General features: G+C 42.6%; 1 protein-coding gene and 1 long non-coding RNA gene across 2 annotated transcripts in view; one reads left to right on the forward strand and one right to left on the reverse strand.

Moving 5' to 3' along the window:
* The window catches only part of LOC132397142 (potassium voltage-gated channel subfamily KQT member 1), a 795,097-nt gene that overhangs the window by 70,856 nt on the left and 703,664 nt on the right, over positions 1-20,577 (reverse strand). The gene's annotated exons all lie outside the window — the stretch shown is intronic.
* The window catches only part of LOC132397144 (uncharacterized), a 62,755-nt gene that overhangs the window by 38,651 nt on the left and 3,527 nt on the right, over positions 1-20,577 (forward strand). The window contains exon 3 of the long non-coding RNA XR_009513274.1: positions 13,003-13,127. This is a non-coding gene — a long non-coding RNA (uncharacterized LOC132397144). The remainder of the gene's footprint in view (positions 1-13,002; positions 13,128-20,577) is intronic.

Consider the following 20,577-nt stretch of genomic DNA (forward strand, 5'->3'; position numbering starts at 1 on the left):
TCCTTGCCTCTCCACCTTTCTCTTTACATTTTATTCCTAGTACAAGTTAATAACTTCATGGTCATAGAGTTCCACCTTAAAGATATTGTCAAATAGCACTTGGGATATGTTACTTTGTCATGCAGGTAGTTCTTCTATCAGTCACAATACCTACAAGTATCTGGCCCAAATGGGCAGGTATCTTTGTCTGAGACCAGCCAAGGATTACTGACCGGTCATTCAGCCTAGGATGATTAGGGTCAACTCACTCATTTACATTGGATGTCATTAAATCATAGAAATTATATAATACAGAAAGAGGCCATATAGCCCATGAGTCCATGGCAGGTCTTTATGAAAAAAAATCATACAATTCCTTTCCTCAGCAGGCAATGAATTCCATATTATAGGTAACCATAATATTGAGGCCTTCCATACTTCCTTGAATGATCTTGCACATCTCCAACAAATCTCTGTTCAACTTTTTCCACCAAGAAAAAAATTCTAGCTCTCCAGTCAAACCTTGCAGTTGAAGTCCATCATCCCTGGAACCATCCCACTCAATTCCTCCTGCACCCTCTTCAGAGCTTACATGTTCTTCCTAAAACTCCAGCTCTGACCCTCTGTAACAGTTTGGTACAGCTCTCTGCTTCTGTGTTCTATTGGCTTTATTGACAAAGCCCAGAACTCATCATGGGTTACTACCCAGTATCTGAGTTTCAGATACCAGCACCTACCATTTTCCAAGATTAATGTATACCAATTCCCCAATTTCCATTTCTGTGTACCCTTTAGAAATATTCCATTAAGCCCATATTATAATATCACCTGTCTCTCTTAGCAAGCATTGACTCTTTCTGTATATTTTGTCTACCACCTGTCTGCAGCCCTTGATCAATTTGCATAGATTACCTCGGTGTCCAATCAGCTGCAAACCTCCTCTAGCTGCTTTACATACCACTCAAGGTTTATGGATCTTTAGATTGGTTATTGCTCTTCTATATGAATAAAAGATCCAATGATTAGCCTTCCCTAAGTAGTCCTCTGCTGATACATTGCCCACTTAGCCACCTCATCCATAGAAGGTCATTAAAACCACAGCTCCTTCTTCATCAGGTGAAAACATATTGGCCAACAAAGTTCTCCTGAACACACTCCATACATTCTATCCCCTCTTTTCATTACATTCTAACATTAGCCCAATATATATTGAGGTAACTGAAGCCTTCCAGTTTACTAAATCTTTGAAATCTACTGCAATCAGATTTATTGCCACTGTATTATATGACGTAAAATTTGTTGCTTGATGGCAGCAGTACCAAAAACTATTATAAATTACAAAATAAATTAACAGTGCCAAAAAAAAGAAATAATGAGGTTGAAACAACCCACATAAAATGCTGGAGGAACTCAGCAGGCCAGGCAACATCTATGGGAAGAAGTAAACAGTCGATGCTTTGGGCCGAGATCCTTTAGCAGCACTGATCAGAGGGCAGCAAAGATTACGGAGGGGGCCTTGTCCTTTGGAAGGGTCTCAGCCCAAAATGTCAACTGTTTACTTTTTTCCATAGATGCTGCCTGGCCTGCTGAGTTCCTCCAGCATTTTGTGTGCGTGTTGCTTGGGCTTCCTGCATCTGCAAGTTTTTTCTGGTTTGAAGTAAAAAGGTTGTGTTCATTGGTTCATGGACCATTCAGAAATCTAATGGCGGAAGGGGAAAAAGCTGCATCTGAGTTGTTGAATGTAAGTCTTCGGTCTCCTACCCTCCTCCATGATGGTATTAATGAGAAGGCACGGAGCGACCACTCTCAGCTGAACATTGATGGCTCCTCCATTGAGATCGTTAAGAGCACCAAATTTCTTGGTGTTCACCTGGCGGAGAATCTCACCGGGTCCCTCAACACCAGCTCCATAGCCAAGAAAACCCAGCACTGTCTCTACTTCCTGCGAAGGCTGAGGAAAGTCCATCTCCCACCCCCACATCCTCATCACATTCTACAGAGGTTGTATTGAGAGCATCCTGAGCAGCTGCATCACTGCCTGGTTCAGAAATTGCACCATCTCGGATTGCAAGACCCTGCAGTGAATAGTGATGTCAGCTGAGAAGATTATCGGGGTCTCTCTTCCCACCATCACAGACATTTACACTACACGCTGCTTCCGCAAAGCAAACAGCGTTATGAAGGACCTCACGCACCCCTCATACAAACTCTTCTCCCTCCTGCCATCTGGTAAAAGGCACTGAAGCATTCAGGCTCTCACAACCAGACTGTAACAGTTTCTTCCCCCAAGCTATCAGACTCCTCAATACCCAGAGCCTGGACTGACACCAACTAATTGCAGCTTACTGTGCCTGTTGTCTTGTTCATTATTTATTGCAATGCCTGCACTGTTTTGTGCACTTTATGCAGTCCTGGGTAGGTCTGTAGTCTAGGGTAGTTTTTTCTGTGTTGATTTAAGTAGTTCAGTGTAGTTTTTGTACTGTTTCATGTAGCACCATGGTCCTGAAAAATGTTGTCTTGTTTTTACTGTGTACTGTACCAGCAATGACAATAAAAAGTAACTTGACTTGACTTGAGAAGAGGGCACATCCTTTATGGTCAGGGTCCAAATGATGGACATTGCCTTCTTAAGGCACTGTGTCTTGAAGATGTTCTTAACGTTTTTATTTCCTCTCTTTTTGCACTACTTATTTAATTTAAGTTTTTAAATATATATATCACTGTAATTTATAGGTTTTTTTTATTATCATGTATTGCACCATATTACTGTTGCAAAACAACAAAATTCACGACATATGCCAGTGATTCTGTTTCTGGTGGGAAGTTCTGTGCCCGAGATACAGCTGTCTGAACCTTCAACCCTCTGCAGCCACCAACTGCTACGTTTTGCATAAAACACACACAAACTACTAGATACTCTCATAGATATACTTCTTCTGAACCCCGATCACTGCGGTCTGCAGCCTGCAATTTCCCTTTAAGGATGTCCTTTTGAACTGACTAAACAATCTGGTGCTTTTGCAATCTCCAGGGGGATTGGGCGAATGTGACTGTCAAGAGCGCGGGTACGGCCGGGGTGGCCATCACTGGAGTGGATGTTGTGTCGAAGCCTGATGGTGGAAGATGAACCTGTGGTCCGCACTGATTAAAGCATCGAACAAGATTGTTGAGGACGGGAGCAGAAAATAAACGCTATCTGCCTGTGTTTGACCGGTCTCTCTTTCTGCTCACTACGACTGTCCAGTGGGACATGCAGGAATCTTGGGCCCCACACCGCCAAGTTCGGGAGCAGTTGTTGCCCAGCAGCCATTAGGCTCCTAGATGGACTTCACTCGTCTAAGCACTGAATGCGGTCTGTAGCTGTGGGCTCACTTTCAGAGACTCCAGCAGTTCATGTTCCACAGGATTTTGTTTACTGTTTTTTTTTAACTATTTGCACAATTGACAAAGGACGATCCTGTGATCAGCTCACTATTCCGTGAGGCTTACTCACCTCAGCGCTGAACCGACTCCATGAGGACTTGCGATCGGGGACTTTGTGGTTAATATTCCATGTATTGTTTGTTTGCTTTTTACTCATTTGCATGACTTTAGTTTTCGTACATTGAGTGTTTGATGGTCTTTGTTTTGTGGGGTTTTTTAAATGAATTCTATCATGTTTCTTTATTTTGTGGCTGCCTGCAAGAAGGTGAATCTCAAGGTCATATACAATATACATACTTCGATTATAAATATACTTTGACCTCTTGCAATCCTGTAAGAAGGTTAGAGCCTCAATACCAGACTGTGAGGCAACCAGTCAAAATGTTCTCCACTGTACATCTATGGAAATTTGCAAGAACCTTTGATGAATCTCCTCAAACCCCAATTGAAGTAAAGCCTTTGTTTTTTGGTACGTCACCAATTTGATGGTCTGCAGTGGGTCCAGGTCTTTGCTCAGGCATGAGTTAATTCTGACCATAACCAATCTCTAGAATCGCCTTGTTATGGTAGATATGACTGCTAATGATTGACAGTTGTTGAGACAGGTCATCCTGCTCTTCTTGGGCACCATGGTATGAATGATTCCCTCTTGAAGTAGGTGGGAATCTGGGCAGGAATAGTCATGTCCTCTTTTTTGAGGTATGTTTAAATTCTCACCATTGCCACTGCCATGTGTCTACAGCTCGCTGGGTTTATTCACCACTCTCTGTCATTTTAATGGAACTTAATTTGTACATTTACCCTCATGCATTAAAACCAACCTTTGTTTTCCTTGTGCTCAGTTTTCTACTCTACATCCACCTGTCACTCCCATCCTGTGTGCACCTCTCTTTGGCTGCCATGTGTGAGTGCTTAACTATACACTTCCCTGCAGATGTACTGGACAGCAGCCAGGAACCAAAAAGGGTGTAGGCAACTACAGAGAAAGATATATACTGGCTGCGGTCTAAATAGCTATCTTGCTGACTGACATTCCATGATTCCAGCAATAAGTGAATCAAAAATTATCTGTTCCTTCCCTAGTGTCACAACAAACAATCTGCAACTGTTCCAGCTTCTCTCTTGTACTAGCCTGCAGCCAAAGACATGGAATTATCCAAAAAACACTTCAATCTGGCTGTTCCTCCAACATTACGATTGTTCCAGGTCCTTGCAATTGCACAAGATAGGAGTCATGCTGTTTTTAAGAATTACAATAAAATTCTGATAATCCAGAGGCACAAGAGACGGCAGATGCTGGAATCTGGCGCAATGCATGGAAAACACTGGACAACAGTCAGCATCTTTGAAGGGATGTGAAACCCTTCATCTTGTCTAAAAGACCGAGAGGAGACAACCAATACAGATAAGGTGGAATGAAGGAGCGGAGCAAAACCTGTCAGGTAATAAGTGCCGCCACGTGAGGAAGGCTGAGCAGGCAAACAAGAGAGGTGGCAGAGTGAGAATCACGTCAAATGCTGGGAGTTGATTGGTGAAGTAACAAAGGGCTGCAGATGATGGGATTTGATAGGACAGGAAGGTGGACCCTAGAGAAAAGAAGGGAGGTGTTGAGGACAGAAGGGGTAAATCCACAAAGAGTTATCATTGTTGTAATGCAGGGAGTATTACAAACAATTGGTCATGGAGTCACTGAGAGATACAACACAGGAGGATCAAAGGAAGGAGTATGCGGTTAATGGACAGACGGAGGATGAGAGAGGAGAAAATATAGGGTGAGAATCCCTTGGTGGTGCCAAACTGGCAGACTTTCCAGAATATGATTGAAACATATAAGATTATTAAGGGATTGGACACGCTGGAGGCAAGAAGCATGTTCCCGCTGTTGGGTGAGTCCAGAACTAGAGGTCACAGTTTAAGAATAAGGGGTAGGCCATTTAGAACAGAGATGTGGAAAAACTTCTTCATCCAGAGAGTGGTGGATATGTGGAATGCTCTGCCCCAAAAAGCAGTGGAGGCCAAGTCTCTGGATGCATTCAAGAGAGAGTTAGATAGAGCTCTTATAGATAGCAGGGTCAAGGGATATGGGGAGTGGGCAGGAACAAGGTACTGATTGTGTATGATCAGCCATGTTCACAGTGAATGGTAGTGCTGTCTAGAAGGGCCAAATGGCCTACTCCTGCACCTACTGTCTATAATATTGCTTGTTCTTGCAATGAGTACGCCTAAAAAAAAAGTTAATTGACTTTATTTTAGATGTTACACAGTATTGTAATAAAATTTTCAGTGAACACGTTAAGTTTAGGAAAATTTGGGAGGCAGGGCCCCAGTCAGTTTAAAAGGAAGAAGTCTGTAACTGGGGCCCTGGTGAGTTTAAACAGAGAACAGGAAACAGGGCACCATGTGCTTAAAGTGAACATCACCCAGTGAGCCAAATAACAAACCACTGGGAGTTATAAACAGCTGAACAGCACATTACTGGAGGTTTATTGCAAGTACTTTCTTACTACTTTTCTCTGCTACCACCCCTCACCTTTAAGAGAAAGCATTGAGGCAAAATTCCACAGTTGTGGTTGAATTCCAATATCTCAATAGAGGAACCATTACCTTACTATTTATTATGAGCCCCAACAATGAGTTTCTTCCTCCTTGGGTATGAAGAACACCTTCTAATGTGGAAACATTTTACTCTCGGGCTGATTGCAGCAATAATGGTCTTGACCACACCCATTTAGCACAACTCAGAAATCTGCAATGCACACTTTAATGCTGGCACATACACCATTTTACCATTTAATCCAACAGGCAAGTGCCACATTTGTTGGCAGATGTAAAAGTCTTGAGATGACTCTGTCTCCTTGATTGTATTGCTATAAGACAGAGCAACAAAATGGTTAATAAAAAAAAAATTACAGCTTGCCAGAATTTTGGATTATCTGCAACAAAGAAGAGGGAGGGAATGGAAGAATTAGAGCTCTGAAAAGTAGGAATTTGAAGCTGAAGGAGGTAATTCCTATTTAAATATTAATGTTTTAGAATACCAACAACATTATTTTGCTACAAAACAATGCATCAGGAGAAGACTATTACAGCAACAGATTCTATCAGAAGACTGTAGGTAATTTTTTTTACCCAATCCCACCTTCAAATCCTCCCACTTTATGTAAAACATCTCCCACTACTTGTAAGGATCACGCTTGTTCTTAATATCTTTCAAATATTATATTAATGACTCTGAACACCCAGACAACTCCCTACAGACAACTCTCAGTGATTCATGCTTGATTATTGACTCTGACAGCCTTTGGCTGACTTGGCCATGCAGTTACACTTCTCATTGGAGCACAAGTACAGACAGGGTATTCAACCTGGAGTGTGTCATAAGAAAGAAAGCTTTTCCTCAGCTGACAAGAGAGATTATTATCATTGATTCCTACAGAATGGAAGCAGGTCTTTTGAGCATCAAGCATCCATTTACACTAATCCCATTCTATTCCCCCCCCCCACATTCATCTATCACACCCCCCACCACCAAAAAAAAGTATCTACCTCTCTCACTATGGGAAATTTAGAATAGCTACTTAACTATGAACCTAATCATCTCTGGGAAGTGGGAGGAAACCAGAACACCCCGAGGAAACCCATTCTGTCACAGGGGGTATGTGCAAACCTCTCACAGAGAGCACTGGAGATTAGAATTGAATGCAATCGCTAGTGCTAAGAGATAGCAACTCTCCTTTTTTGAGCCATGATACAGAATAGGAGCTGTCTTTATCAAACACAATGAACTGAAGCTAGTTCAACCATCTACCATTTGCAAAGTTGGCCCTAGTTGTGACTGAACTTCCTAGTTCAAAGATGATTTTAAGCTAAAACCTCTTCATCTCTTTATCACTCCCTCTCTTTGACTGCATTTGTAACCCATGTAAGATATAGCAAAGAAAAGTTGGATGTGGATGTCAAAATTCCATTTGTCCGACAGTGGTTTCAAATTTGTAAGCAGGGGTGGCTCTGGTTATTAGTGATTACTGCAGCCAAGGCTCAATGGCAGGAAGGTCAACCTAAAACCAAGATACAAGCATAAGATCATAGCTGAGACTTCAGTGCTGTACTGAGGGAACCTGTGCTTCTTTGATGAAATGTTATAGCAAGGTCTAGCCTGATGCAGTATAAAGTATCCCACGCATAATGTGCCTTCCATTGTCCCTAATATTTATCCCTCAATCAAGATCTCAAACAAATTATCTATTCACTACCTCATTGCCACTTATAGGGGCACCTGCCTATTCACCAATGGGTGAAGCATGTGGACTTAGTGGGTTGAAGAATTGTTTCTGTGCACTGCCTCTCCATGACTCGATGAGCAATTGCTTGTAACACTCGCTACATAACAACAGTGACTATTCTTTGCAAATTTATTGGTTGTAAAGCACTTTGTAACATCCCAAGGTCTTTAAAATTACTTTATAAGTTATTTGTTTCCTTAAAAGGTCTGCCCTAATAAGTCATACAGAATATTGTGGAGAAAAAGAAGCTTTTTCTTGGAAAAGCTTTTTCCAAGAAAAAGCTCAAAACTATGAAAATATTTTGTAAAAAAACAATGTATGTATTTATATTTTAATTCCACCTCCAAAATCTTTACATCCATAACATATTACTTACTTCATAGTAAGCTGACATAATTAAGCTGTACTCAATCAAATAAAAGTCCCTCTACAAATATTATGAGAGAGAGAGAGAGAGAGAGGGAGAGCATAAATGGCAGAAAAGGTGGCAGCTCCGTTTGAGGTCTGCACACTGGCGAACGGAGGCCGAGTAGCCAAAGAATTCCAAAAGCCAGTCTGAGCTCTGCTCTGCTTGTCACTCACAGAATAACTCGGTGACAAAACACAGTGATGGTGCACGTGAAAGAGCAAAAAACATAGCAGCAGCCGGGCTACAGAAATCAGTAACAACCGCATGAACAGCAGTGACAAACTTATCAATGATACAAACATGGAAGCAAATGACGTGTCTGATTTAGATTAAAAGAACCTTGATTAATGGTCTTTATTGCTATTCTGTAGTCCCTATTTTAAAATATGTGGGCCTGTATAACAAGCAGAGTAGGATTGAGCTTGCCTGAGATTTGACATTAAGTCATACTGCTAAGAAACAGGCCCTTTACCCCACCACATGCATGCTGACTAACAAATAGATATTTATACTGATTCCATTCGCTAGCACTTGTTCTGTAGCTTTCTACGCCTTGGCAATTCAAGTGTTTGTCCAGATCTGGAAAGAGATCAGAAAGAGTTAACATTTGGGCCCAAAGGCACAAAGAATAGAGACCTGGGTGCCGACTATATACTGTAAACTTCCTCAGAGAGAAGAGGAGGCAGACAAGTTATTATTGTGTTGTGAAGAATTTGCACTGATGATGTGTACACAAGTACCAGTTACAGAGTAACCCTGGCCTATGACAGGAAGGAATCCTCATGGTCTTAAACTATTGCATGGATCTGATGGGTGTTCCATCATTTGCAATGGAAACGTCAAATATTGATGTTCCAAATTAACTGTACTGAAAAATAAAGACAGCTCTTTCATGCATCTCTTCTCTCTTATCACTTCTCCAAGCTTATTTCACTGCCCAGTGTATTCACACAATTCCATATGTCCTCAGTCCCAGTAATTATCATAAATTGGGGTAGTGTAGGTTTAAATTTTCCCTCAGCATTGTCCTTGCGTATGCCCATCTCAAAAAAGTCTTTCTCTCTCAAATGTTCCTATAAATCAACTATATATAGTAATATTTTTAAGGAGGTGGAGACACATGGCTCACTACAAGTCAACTATACTCTGAAGCCATACTTGGGACAGAATGTTGAAGGCAAATTATATCAGTAGTCTGGTCAAATCCTGCACACTAGAAAGGTCCCATCACAATTGTCTGAAAGAGTGCCAGCATCTTGTAGAGAATGCTGGGAATCAGCTCAGGGTGTCCTCTGCAGGATGTTCTGTGAAGGGCTGAGCGGCGGCAGATGGAGCAGGCGGGGAGAATACAGTGTAAGCTGTACTGTAACTGAGAACAGATTATCTGTCTGGAAAGATGTGATTCAGGAAAGCTGCAACACTAGCGTTTCCTGAGACATCACTTCCAAAATTAACTTACTCTCAAAGATTTATTATTATAATGCTAAATCCTCATAATTTAGTATTGGCAAGGGAATAGAGTGAACCTAAATACAAACGCTTGTACTAAAGAACCTGTTCTGGCTATGCTAAGATTTATTTTCAATCAACCTTAGCTTGGACTTCACAACCACCTAAAAATGTATTCTGGCACAAGTTGTCTTCTAAAGAACTGCACTTCTGAAAGGCAGAAATAGAATACCCTTGTATTTCTTTCCGGTCCTCTCACTCTCTCCATAAGCAGAGTTGTGATAGAGTGATATAGACATTCCAACAGAACATGACAGAGTTTGCCCTCTGTCGGCTTGACTGGCTGACGGAGGAAAGCTGCCCTGAGGGTCTCCAGAAAGAGAGTATCTGCCATTACCAGAAAGCTGGCCCACGCAGGGGCAATGCTAGCATAGTGATCTCAAGATGCTCTGGAAACTGGAACCACCAGCCAAAACATCTGTAGATGCTCTCTGGAATACACCTCTTTTCAAGTTCAGGTAAGCTTGAAAAGAAGGGCATTCCAAAGTGAGCCCAGAGCAGATTCTACAAGATGAGGGTCACAAGTCTGTAAAAAGCAATTTCAAAACAGATGGCAGTAAGCTTTTCACTTGCCAAGTGGCTGGCAGGTGGAATGAGTGGTCAGGCTGAAGAGTCAAGATCAAGAGAGTTGACTTACTCTCAAGATCAAGAGAGTGGTTGTGACGAGGTTGAAAATAAAAATGAAAAGTGGCCCAGTAAAGAGCAGAAGTTTGAAGAGACTTGGTGCAGCACCAAAGACTCCAGTAAATTTCAACAGATGTGTGGTAGCATTCTGACTAGTTCCGTTATCCGTGGAGGCTCCAATATGCAGGATTGGAAGAGGCTGTTGATGGCTGTAGCTTCAGCCAGCTGTATCACAGGCCCAGCCCTCTCCACTATCGAGGGCACCTTCAAAAGGCAATGCCTTAAGAAAGTAACAAAGGACCCAGACCATCTGGGATATACCCTCTTCTCTTTACTACAATTGGGATGGAAGTCCAGGAGCCTGAAGACACACACTCAACATTTTAGGAACAGCTTGTTCCTTTCCACCATCAGATTTTTAAAAGGTACATGACCCATGAACACGAACCCTTTAACACCATCTTCCTATCCATCCATCCATCTATTGTAACTGATGGTAATTTTTATGTTTTTTCACTGTACTGCAGACACAAAACCACAACTTTCATGTGATAAAAGACAATGATAATAAACATGATGCTGATTCAATTACTCGCTTCAGTTACTCAAGAATATAACTTATGAATTAATAAGCAATCAGTTCTGAGGAAATATGGAGGTGTACATGCAACACACGCAAAATGCCGGAGAAACTCAGCAGGCCAGACAGCATCTATGGTAAAGAGTAAATAGTTAACGTTTCAGGACAAGACCCTTCATCAGGACTTTGAGCATTTTGTGCGTGTGGCTTGGATTTCCAGTATCTGCAGATTTTCCCCTCTTGGAAGTGTACATACTGACTTAATTCTTGTATACAGATTTATTTTTAAATGATTCTTTGAGAACACACAGTAATTCCTCATGGTGCAGATATATTTTAAAATCCTCATTGATTAATGTTATTGATGCATTTACGTGCACAATGGGAGAATGTTACTGTTTCGTTTAAACCCACTGTTCTTTTCATTAATTTAAACATTTCTAATAGACCTCCATATAACAGCAGTCTATTCGTGATGCAATACGCTCTGCCACAAAGCCAGATTATACAGGCTATCTTGTGAATTCCTGATCTCAACTGTCTCAAGTGGAGGATGGCCATTTCCCGTGGGAAGGAGGGAGAAACATTGGAGACAGAGAGGCACAATCAATTCTCATGCACCTCCACGCTGGCTGCACACCAAGGCTGGCAGAGGTTCAGGAACAAGTGGCCTCTCAGTTCTCTTATTTCAGGCAGATAGTGCGGGGAGACCACACGAGATGGGGAAACAGATAAAAATAAATAGACTCTGTGCTGCATGCTTTATTACATTTCCCTGTAACACTTTAACACAGCTAGACCATTTAACAATAATCCTATGAAAAGTCTGTCAATGAGCAATGGGCTGGCCAAGTTCTAATCATTGCTCAGGGGATTCTATTGTGAACTGGCAGGAAAGCTTTCACCATCTAGTTTGCCAAGTCTCACCCATTTTCTGGGAATTTTCGCCCTTCATGAAATACCAGGTCTCTGCCATGGCTCAATGGGAGCACTTTGACTCAGAAACTGAGTTAATATTTCAGGTTGAAAACCTTTCCTCAAAAGGACTCTAATGAAGTGTCTTTCACCTGAGATGTTAATGCTGTTTCTCTTTCCTCAGATACTACCTAACCTGCTAAGTGTTTCCAGTATTTTCTATTTTTGCTTTACAAAACATTGGTTTAATTTTTAACTTGAGACACCCTTCTTCAGGAAAGATGTAAAGGCCTCAGATAAGGCTGCAGAAAACATTTGCCAAAATGAGCCCATGGAGGGACTTTATTGATGTGGATGGATGGAGAAGCTGGGGGTTGATCTTTTGGGAAAAGAGAGAGTTGTGAGGGTGTCTGTTCGAACTATTTTAAATAACCAAGGGGCTTGACTGATATTGTTCCCATGATCGGAAGAGTTAGGAACCAGAGGGCATAGAATAAAACTGGCTGGCAAAGGTGATGTGAGGAAAAGGTATATTTTTAAGCATTAACTATGGACGTAGTTAACCCATATTTCAATGGTGACGATGAAGTGGGAATAGTGCAAGGCACCTGAAAGGGAAGAACTTAGCAGGCTAATACAATAGGTTTCAGGAAAAGGATGCTTGATGGTCAGCAGAGACTTGATATGCAAAAAAAGCATGCTTCTATGCGATATGACTTTTTAACCTATGGATGTGGGATGAGCTTGGAGGGGGGACGAGCTTGCTGAGTACTGGTATGACTTTACAGGCGAATGTCTGCCATCCTATGAAGAATCGCTTGCTGACTTGCTGCACCAAGTTAATATGAAAATCCCAAACCTCGGTTAATCACAAAGAAGAGAAAATCTGCAGATTCTGGAAATCCAATACACAGAATGCTGGAGGAACTCATCAGGTCAGACAGCATCTATGGAAAAAGAGTACAGTTGACATTTCAGGCTGAGACCCTTTTGTATCTGCAAAAGAAGGCAGTATTTTTTTTAATACTGAAATAAGCAGATCAAAGTCCAAGGCAAGTCAAAATAATCATTAGTGTCAGAGAAAAATAAATCTAATCAGTAGACCTGAAACATTTTTATTGAGACTACCTACTGCTGCCAAAAATGTAACTGGGTATGACTGTACCAAGGTCTTGTGTATGAAATAAGCATTAAGCAATATTGTTCCCTCTTTCAGATTATTATGTGTAGTTTTCACCGCATCACCTTTTCATTCATCTCTCTATGGTTCTTCGTTGCAGATCAGCCTTTACCCCTTCCTGCAACACCATTTTGCTCACAGCCGCAATGGTGCCTTTCCTCCCTTCACTGCTTCTTTGTGACGGTTGTGTGACCCCTCTCAGATGATTAAGGTTCAACCATACTGGTGAGTCCGGAGTCATATTTAAGCCAAGGATAGCAGCCTTACTGCACTAATGGATAGTAATGCATTATCTTCATATTTGTTCATGACATAGAGATATCTGAGTCCAGCCAAGTCAAGGCCAACTCGAAGAATAATCTAATTCTTCCATGTAACCTATTCTTTCCATATTCCCATTGACTCCCCCCCCCCCCCCCAATTTACAATGACCCGCCAACCTGTAGGTCTTCAGGAGGTGGAAAGAAAAAAAAGCACCTGAAGGAAACCCATTCGAGCACAGCAAGAACGTGCAGACACCGCACAGACAGTATCGGAGCTCAGGACTGAACAAAGGTCACTGTAGTTGTTAAACAACAACTCCTCCAGCTGTGCCATTAAGCCAGTCTTGGGTTTTATCACAACACTGCAGTTTCACCACTGATGAAAAAAGGTTTTATATTAAATTTCCAGGTTTATTTATTTTCTTGAATTTAAGTTCCCCAGCTGCAATGGTGACACTTAAACATGTTGTTGGTTCAACGATGTAGGCCTCTGGTGTATGGCCCAGTATGTCACCACACCCTCCCAATAATCTGGACTGACTGCTTTACGAATAAATTGAGGCCTATTTGATGGAATAGATATTCAAGGATAGAAGATGTGTTGCTCAGTACACAACCAGATAATGGCAATGTGCTTTGCTTCATTTGTGAATCCATTTACCTTCATTTGCCAGTCAATTCCCACCACTGTCTGTAAGGAGGTTGTGTATTCTCACTGTGACCTCGTGGGTTTCCTCTAGATGCACTCGGAGACTTCAGCCACGCCCAGCGAGCCTCCCTCTCCCCTCACCTTCATATTTTGGCATCTTCCCCCCCTCCTTCTCAGTCCTGAAGAAGGATCTCGGCCTGAAACATCACCTCGTTTCAGTAGATGCTGCCTGATCTGCTGAGTTCCTGCGGCATTTGTGTGTGTTGCTTAGGATTTCTGGCATCTGCAGAGTCTCTTGCATTTATTAGGAGCTCTGGTTTCCTCCCATGCTCCAAAGGTGTACAGGTCAGTGAAGGTTAATAAGCTTTTCGAATGCTATGTTTGCGGCATAAACAGTGACATTTGTGGGCCGCCTTCAATATATTCCCATACTATGCTGGTTGTTGGCACAGAACAACACACATCACTGTATGTTTTGATGAATGTGTGACAAATAAAGCTAAGATTTTAAGATCTTTAAATTTCTTCTCTGGTTTATGACAGGAAGGGATAGGGACCATAGTTCACATGGTGCATTGCAACTAAAGTAAGAATTAAATCTGGCAATAATATAATGCATTTCACTGTTGGACTACACTAAATTACTTTTGAAGCATAGCCATTTTTGCAATGGTTGAAGTGCAACTAATTTGCACTAGAAACCCTCACAAACAGCATCATGGTGTTAACAGAATAACTGCCTTGTTCTTCTTTGAAATTAGCTATGGGATCCTTTACATCTATCTAAGAGCACTTAATGCCTCATCCTGAAGAATCCCTTCAGTATTATACTGGAACCTCAGCAGTATTTTTTAGATAGCCAAGCTGCTGAAGTGAGACTTGAACTCATAACCTCTGATTCAGCGGTGAGTGGGTGAGCAATTTAGCCACAAGATAGAATAGAACCAAGTGGTCTTCTCTCATGTAAAAGTTACTTATGACTTCTTGATGGATTACTTTGTGGGATATTAATCCACTGCCTCAAACACTCTGACTACCAAAATTCTCTGGGAGAGTGATTTGTAGAGAAATAAGTCTCCTATAATCGTATGCAGAAATAGAATTGAAGGAAAATAAATACTATCCTCTCTTGGAGGGAATTTTTTTTCCACTGGAATGGCCCGTTGGATTGGTATTTGTTTTCAGACAGAAGCAACAGTGGAAAAAGCGATACTTCTTGCCTTTGAGATGGTGGTGAGGAGATGCCACTTTAAGCAACAACATCATGTGGATAAATTGCTGCCACCATGCCAGCTGGTAAAGGACTTAGACAAAGCGTGTTATTGACATTGTTCTGAATAGCACATCAATATTACAATGTAGAAGTGGTTGTCTATTTGCAAATACTAAGTTCCCACATGAAGTTATGTGATAAAGACCTGATTATCTGTTTCAGTAGAGGCACAAGAGAGTGTAGATGAGGGGCAACACCTAAAGGAGATGGAGGAACTCAGAGGGTCAGGCAGCATCAATAGAAGGAGATGGACAGTTGACATTATCTTCCTCCATCTTCTCTGAGTGTTGATCTGATTTAGAAATTTTGATTTGAAGGGTACTACTTTGCAAAGGCTCCAGACATGACACCTTTCCTATTCTCCACAATGGTCCCATAACCTCTCTCATACTCATCTCTGATAATACTACAGTCACATTTGCTTTGGGTCAGAGGTTGAGTTCTGCCACTTTGAATGGTTTCCCTTGGTGTTGAAACCTCTCCTTGACCTCACTCCTTCCTATTTACCTTCCCAAACTCATTCAAGCCTCATAGAACCTTCTTCAAATTCCGTCCTCTTGAGCATCTCCCATTTCTTTCACCCCAGCACTGGAACTCTCCCTGTAACTCCCCTCCTCACCCTTAGTTTTTTTTCACCTTTAGAGCCTCTCCTCATCAGTTCTCCATGACTGATTATTGACTGTGGTGCTGCTACACAGGTGGTTCCCAGTTTGGCTCTCTGCTGGCAGCGTTCTAGCCTTTGAGGCGACAGGCTGGGGGTTGTAACTTGGATGATTCAGTAATAGAAAAGCAATAAAATTAATCATTAATGTGCAATTTTAAACAACCCCTGGGTTTCAAGGTTCCTGTTCAGTAAAAGCTGAAATGACATGCTGGTCAGATTGATAGTGGTCAATAAGGGATGAGATCACCTAAGTTGGTGTAATGAAGTGTAGCATTCCTACAGAACAGCTCACCTAACTGACTGTAGTATTTCTACTGAAGCCTACATTTTCGATTTCACTGACTTCTGGTGTTTTAATTGGGTGCTGTGCCACTCTCTAAAGATATATTACTAACAAAAATTACTAAAATGATACAAGCCTGCTTTAAGAAATCATGATTTTTGTCCAAATTGTAGGGGCTAAAGTCACACCTGGAAATTCACAAAAGGCAGCTGTCCACAGAGCTCATAGTAGTGGCGTTTTGTTCAGCTGCAAGGTGCAATTAATGCAAACACTCTGCGGGAGCCATACAGACTGGACAAAGATGATGGGAAGTGGATAGGGAGTGAAAAGGGAGGGGGGAACCTGAGGCGGGACGGATGGATGGGGAAGGGTTAACTTGCACAATGGTGTGTGACGGGTCTTCTCGGATTTCAGAGTGGTTTGATCGGGCCTCGTGCCTCAGGAGGACTGTTCAGGAATTGGTCATCGGGGTCATATTTTGCAACAGATAGCGCTCAGATAACCTAATCTTTATTAGGGCTACTTGTCTGCAAAGGAGGCAGAGGGTGAAAATGAACTTTGGGGAGTCGGGGAAAACAAGGACTGCAGCAGCAGGGGGTCCCTTCGCCTCCAGCTCACCTCGGTCACAAGCTGATGCCCGTTCCGATTATGTCATCAGGTGCACTAGACGTGGCAGGCGGAGGGGCACCTACATGGGCGAGGTGGGGGGTGGACTGCGGTGGGGACAACGAGCTTCCCGACCAGCAGAAGTAGGCGCGGCTGTGTGCGAGGCGCTTTTGCCGTGTTGGAGTGACCAGCCGCAAATAGCTTGTCTCTAATCTTACTTGACAAGGATTTTTTTCCCCCCCTCAATCCAAGTCAATCAAATTGAGGTCATTGTCTTAATGCACTAGCACTGTGAGGTACAGGTAGAGTGAAAACCTTGCTCACAGCGTCACAGGCGCGTAGATTAAGATAACACGCAGAATTTAAATTACACACAAAGTGTGAAAGAAAAACCACAGACCCTTGCAAACAGAATGAGCTTGCCAACGTCTATAACTCTCCCCCCCCCCCCACCTACAAAACAGCTCCCCATTCCGAGGCGGTAATGTACTCCTTTAAGAACTGTGAACTGCTGGGGAAAACAAAGTCTCAGCCTGTGTCAGCTCTTTTGAAATCAGCCACGGGTTATGTGTGTGTGTGTCGGGGGGGGGGGGGGTAGTTGGAAGAAGAACTTCTTTCCCCCCTCGGTGTCCTGCAGTTGCTCAGAGAGCAACAGACCGTTGTTGCTCTTGGCTACTCGCTCCTAAAGGCACCACCTGAATTTGATTCTCTTCGGTTAGCTCACTCGTGCTCTAACCTATGTAAACACAGGAAGCAGACAAGAGATGCCGCGGAGATGGAACATTATGTACCCTGCGCACTCTGACAGGAACAGCACACAAACCCTTTCATGGCTTCTGTACTGCCTGTCTGCAGCCAAAACGTGTCTCGCAAGTGATTCAAACTGTTAGATGCAAGGCTTTAGAGAACAGCACAGCTGAACAGAGTGGGAAAAGACTCGAAAGATTTTAATGCAATCTGTGTGTTTTTGGAGGCTTTTAATAGTTTCATTTTGCGTCAGTAAAACATTTTCAAAGTGCCCAGTTTGGCTCGCTCAACTCTTTCCATACAGCTGGAATTATTATTGACATTCTAGAACAAAAACAACAGCAAATCCCCACCCCCACCTCACTCAAACTCCCTACCCCCCCCCCCTCCACACACACCACAGTCATTCAATCCGCGGTTTGCTTGTTCAGGTGAAGCAGCTTCCCCTTGCCTTTGGGGAGCTGGGGGGCGGGGTAGGGGTTAGGGGGAGTGAAGAACTCTTTAAAGAACCATTGTCTTCATGGGAAAGTGTTTGGCAAACCTCTCTCTACGTTTGCAAACAAAACCATCTGATGAATTCATTTGCATAATTATAGTGTCATTATGGCATCATGTTACACACTGCGCTCTCAGGCATTGCAATTATGTAAATTAAGCCAGATTGTTTGCAAATTCAGAGAAAGACCTGTTAGGGGGCTTCTATAATAAACCACGTCCCTGTAATTAAAGATACAAGCTGATTAAAAACACATTATTTTTACGCTTCTGTGAAGTGCATTGGACTATCTCTGCTAAACGGCAGCAGAAACATGTTCAGGTAGATTACTGGTGCTCCTCCAACAACACTAACATTAAATCACAGCAAAAGCATCTTTTACAAAAAGACACAGCTCATAAAAAAACCAGCAATTCAAAAGCAGATCTGAAGGTAAGCCAAAGGTATATATACTTATACTGAAAACTCAAGCTGTCATGGGCAGTCAAGGTCAGTGGTTGGCATTTCCATTCTATGTACATCAAGATGCAAAATGCCATCACCTCTATTCATTCCTTATCCCTATCCATTTCATCCCAGACGGCGAGGTGTCTAGAATAGGATACCACCCTGTGGTGGATGGCATCTAGCTCAATAACTTCAAGTGAAAACTGGGCCCATTTTTAGTTGGTATGTGGTCATCACCTCAGATATTTAAGGATTCCAGGAGTTTAGGGATCAGAATTAGGCACAACAGCACCTCTTTCACCTCAGACAGTTGAAGAAGTTTAGTATGGGCCCCCAAATCCTAAGAACGTTCTATAGGGGCATTTTTGAGAGCATCCTGACTGGCTGCATCACTGCCTGGCATGGGAACTGTACTTCCCTCAATCATAGGACTCTGCAGAGAGTAGTGCAGACAGCCCAGCGCATCTTGCAGATGTGAGCTTCCCACAATTCAGGACATTTACTAAGACAGGTGTGTAAAAAGGATCACTGGGGACCCGAGTCACCCCAACCACAAACTGCTCCAGCTGCTGCCATCTGGGAAATGGTGCCACAGCATAAAAGCCAGGACTGACAGTCTCCGAGACAGCTTCTTCCACCAGGCCATCAGACTGATTAATTCATGCTGACACAATTGTATTTCTATGTTATATTTACTGCCCTGTTGTACATACCAGATATTATAAATTACTATAAATTGTACATTGCACATTTAGATGGAGATGTAACAAAGATTTTTACTCCTCGTGTATATGAAGGATGTAAGTAATAAAGTCAATTCAAATTCAATTTACAGTTGGAGGGGATTCTCCCATATTCCTTGCTTGGTTTATTATTTGATTTCTCACTTCTCCTGGGCATGGTTAGCAACAGCTCCCAACTGAACACAACCTTCCTCATATCAGTGGGAAAAATTGGTCCTCTGCTTACTTACTTATTATGAACCAGAAGGAAACTAAGTAGCCAATGGTTCCAGGCTGGCTCCCAGCAGGGGATTCCCAGTATTCCCATCCATGTCTCCTTATCCCTCTGTAAGTCTCTCATGTTCATCAGCTCCCGTCGGATTTCTCTGCCCACATTAGGGGTAAGTTAAAGTAAACCAATTCCCCTATCAACATGTACATGGCATAAGTGGCTCCCACATTGCAGTCAAGAAATGCAAGTTGGAAAGGAAATATATTTTGTGTTTATTTCTTTGCATTCCCCCACCCCCCAATTCTGTGAGTTGTGCAAACACCACATAGCAGTGCCCTAGTATAGACTTGAACCAGGATCTCTGGTGTTATGAGGAAGCATTACCAACCTCTGTGCCACTGTTCCATTCATAAGGTTCTGGTTCAGGTCATCCAAATTCTACAATGATTTTCTTGACCAGGGATGTTGAACCCTGGCAAGGAAAACTAGGATTTTCCAATTAAATCAGTCTGGCTCAATGCTGACTTCAAGAATACATTGAAAGTTATCTCAAACCCAAGTAGGACTCGCTGTAGATCCTCTAGAAGAGCTTCCGATCATACACAGTACAGAGGAAGGATGGTGGGGGAAGGGGAGGGTTGAGAATGAGGAGGGTAGGACTGAAAGAGAGGCTATAGGAGGGAGGAGAGTGGAAAGTGCAGGAGGTGGAAGGGTAGGATGGATGGGATGTAGAAGAAGGAAAAAGGAAGGAAGAAGAGGATAGGGAGTGAGTAGGGTGGAGGAAGAAGGTATAGCTAGTGGTGTGGGAAGGAGAGAGGTATTGATAGAGAAAGGGCTAGGGAAGATAGAGGAAGGTTAATGTGATGAGGAAAGGAAAATATGTAGGAGGTAGGAGGGAAGGTTTAAAGGGAGCAGGGATGGTAGAAGAGTGGGCAGGGCAGGAGTGAGAAGAGATGGTATCATGTGGTGTGGTAGGAGAAAGGGGAGGGATGATAGAGTGTAAAAAGGGATAAGCTGATGAGGAGACAAGGTGAGAGGAGGGAGGGGTGAGCTAAGAAGAAAGGAGGTTGTTTGGAGAGATGAGGGAGTTTAGGATGACATTGGGAAAGTTATGATGTGGTGGAAAGTTAAAGAGGTAAGAGGGAGGATGGGATGATGTTGGAGCGAGAACGGAGAACAGGAGGGAGAGTAGGTTGCAGGATAGCAAGAAGAAAATTTGGAGTGGGGGATGAAAGCAAGTGTGGTTTGGGGTAGAGTGCATGGAGGGAGCATGGGGAAAGTGAGGAGGGGAAG

Source organism: Hypanus sabinus, chromosome 7 (assembly GCF_030144855.1).
Source record: "Hypanus sabinus isolate sHypSab1 chromosome 7, sHypSab1.hap1, whole genome shotgun sequence".
Lineage (NCBI taxonomy): Eukaryota > Metazoa > Chordata > Chondrichthyes > Myliobatiformes > Dasyatidae > Hypanus > Hypanus sabinus.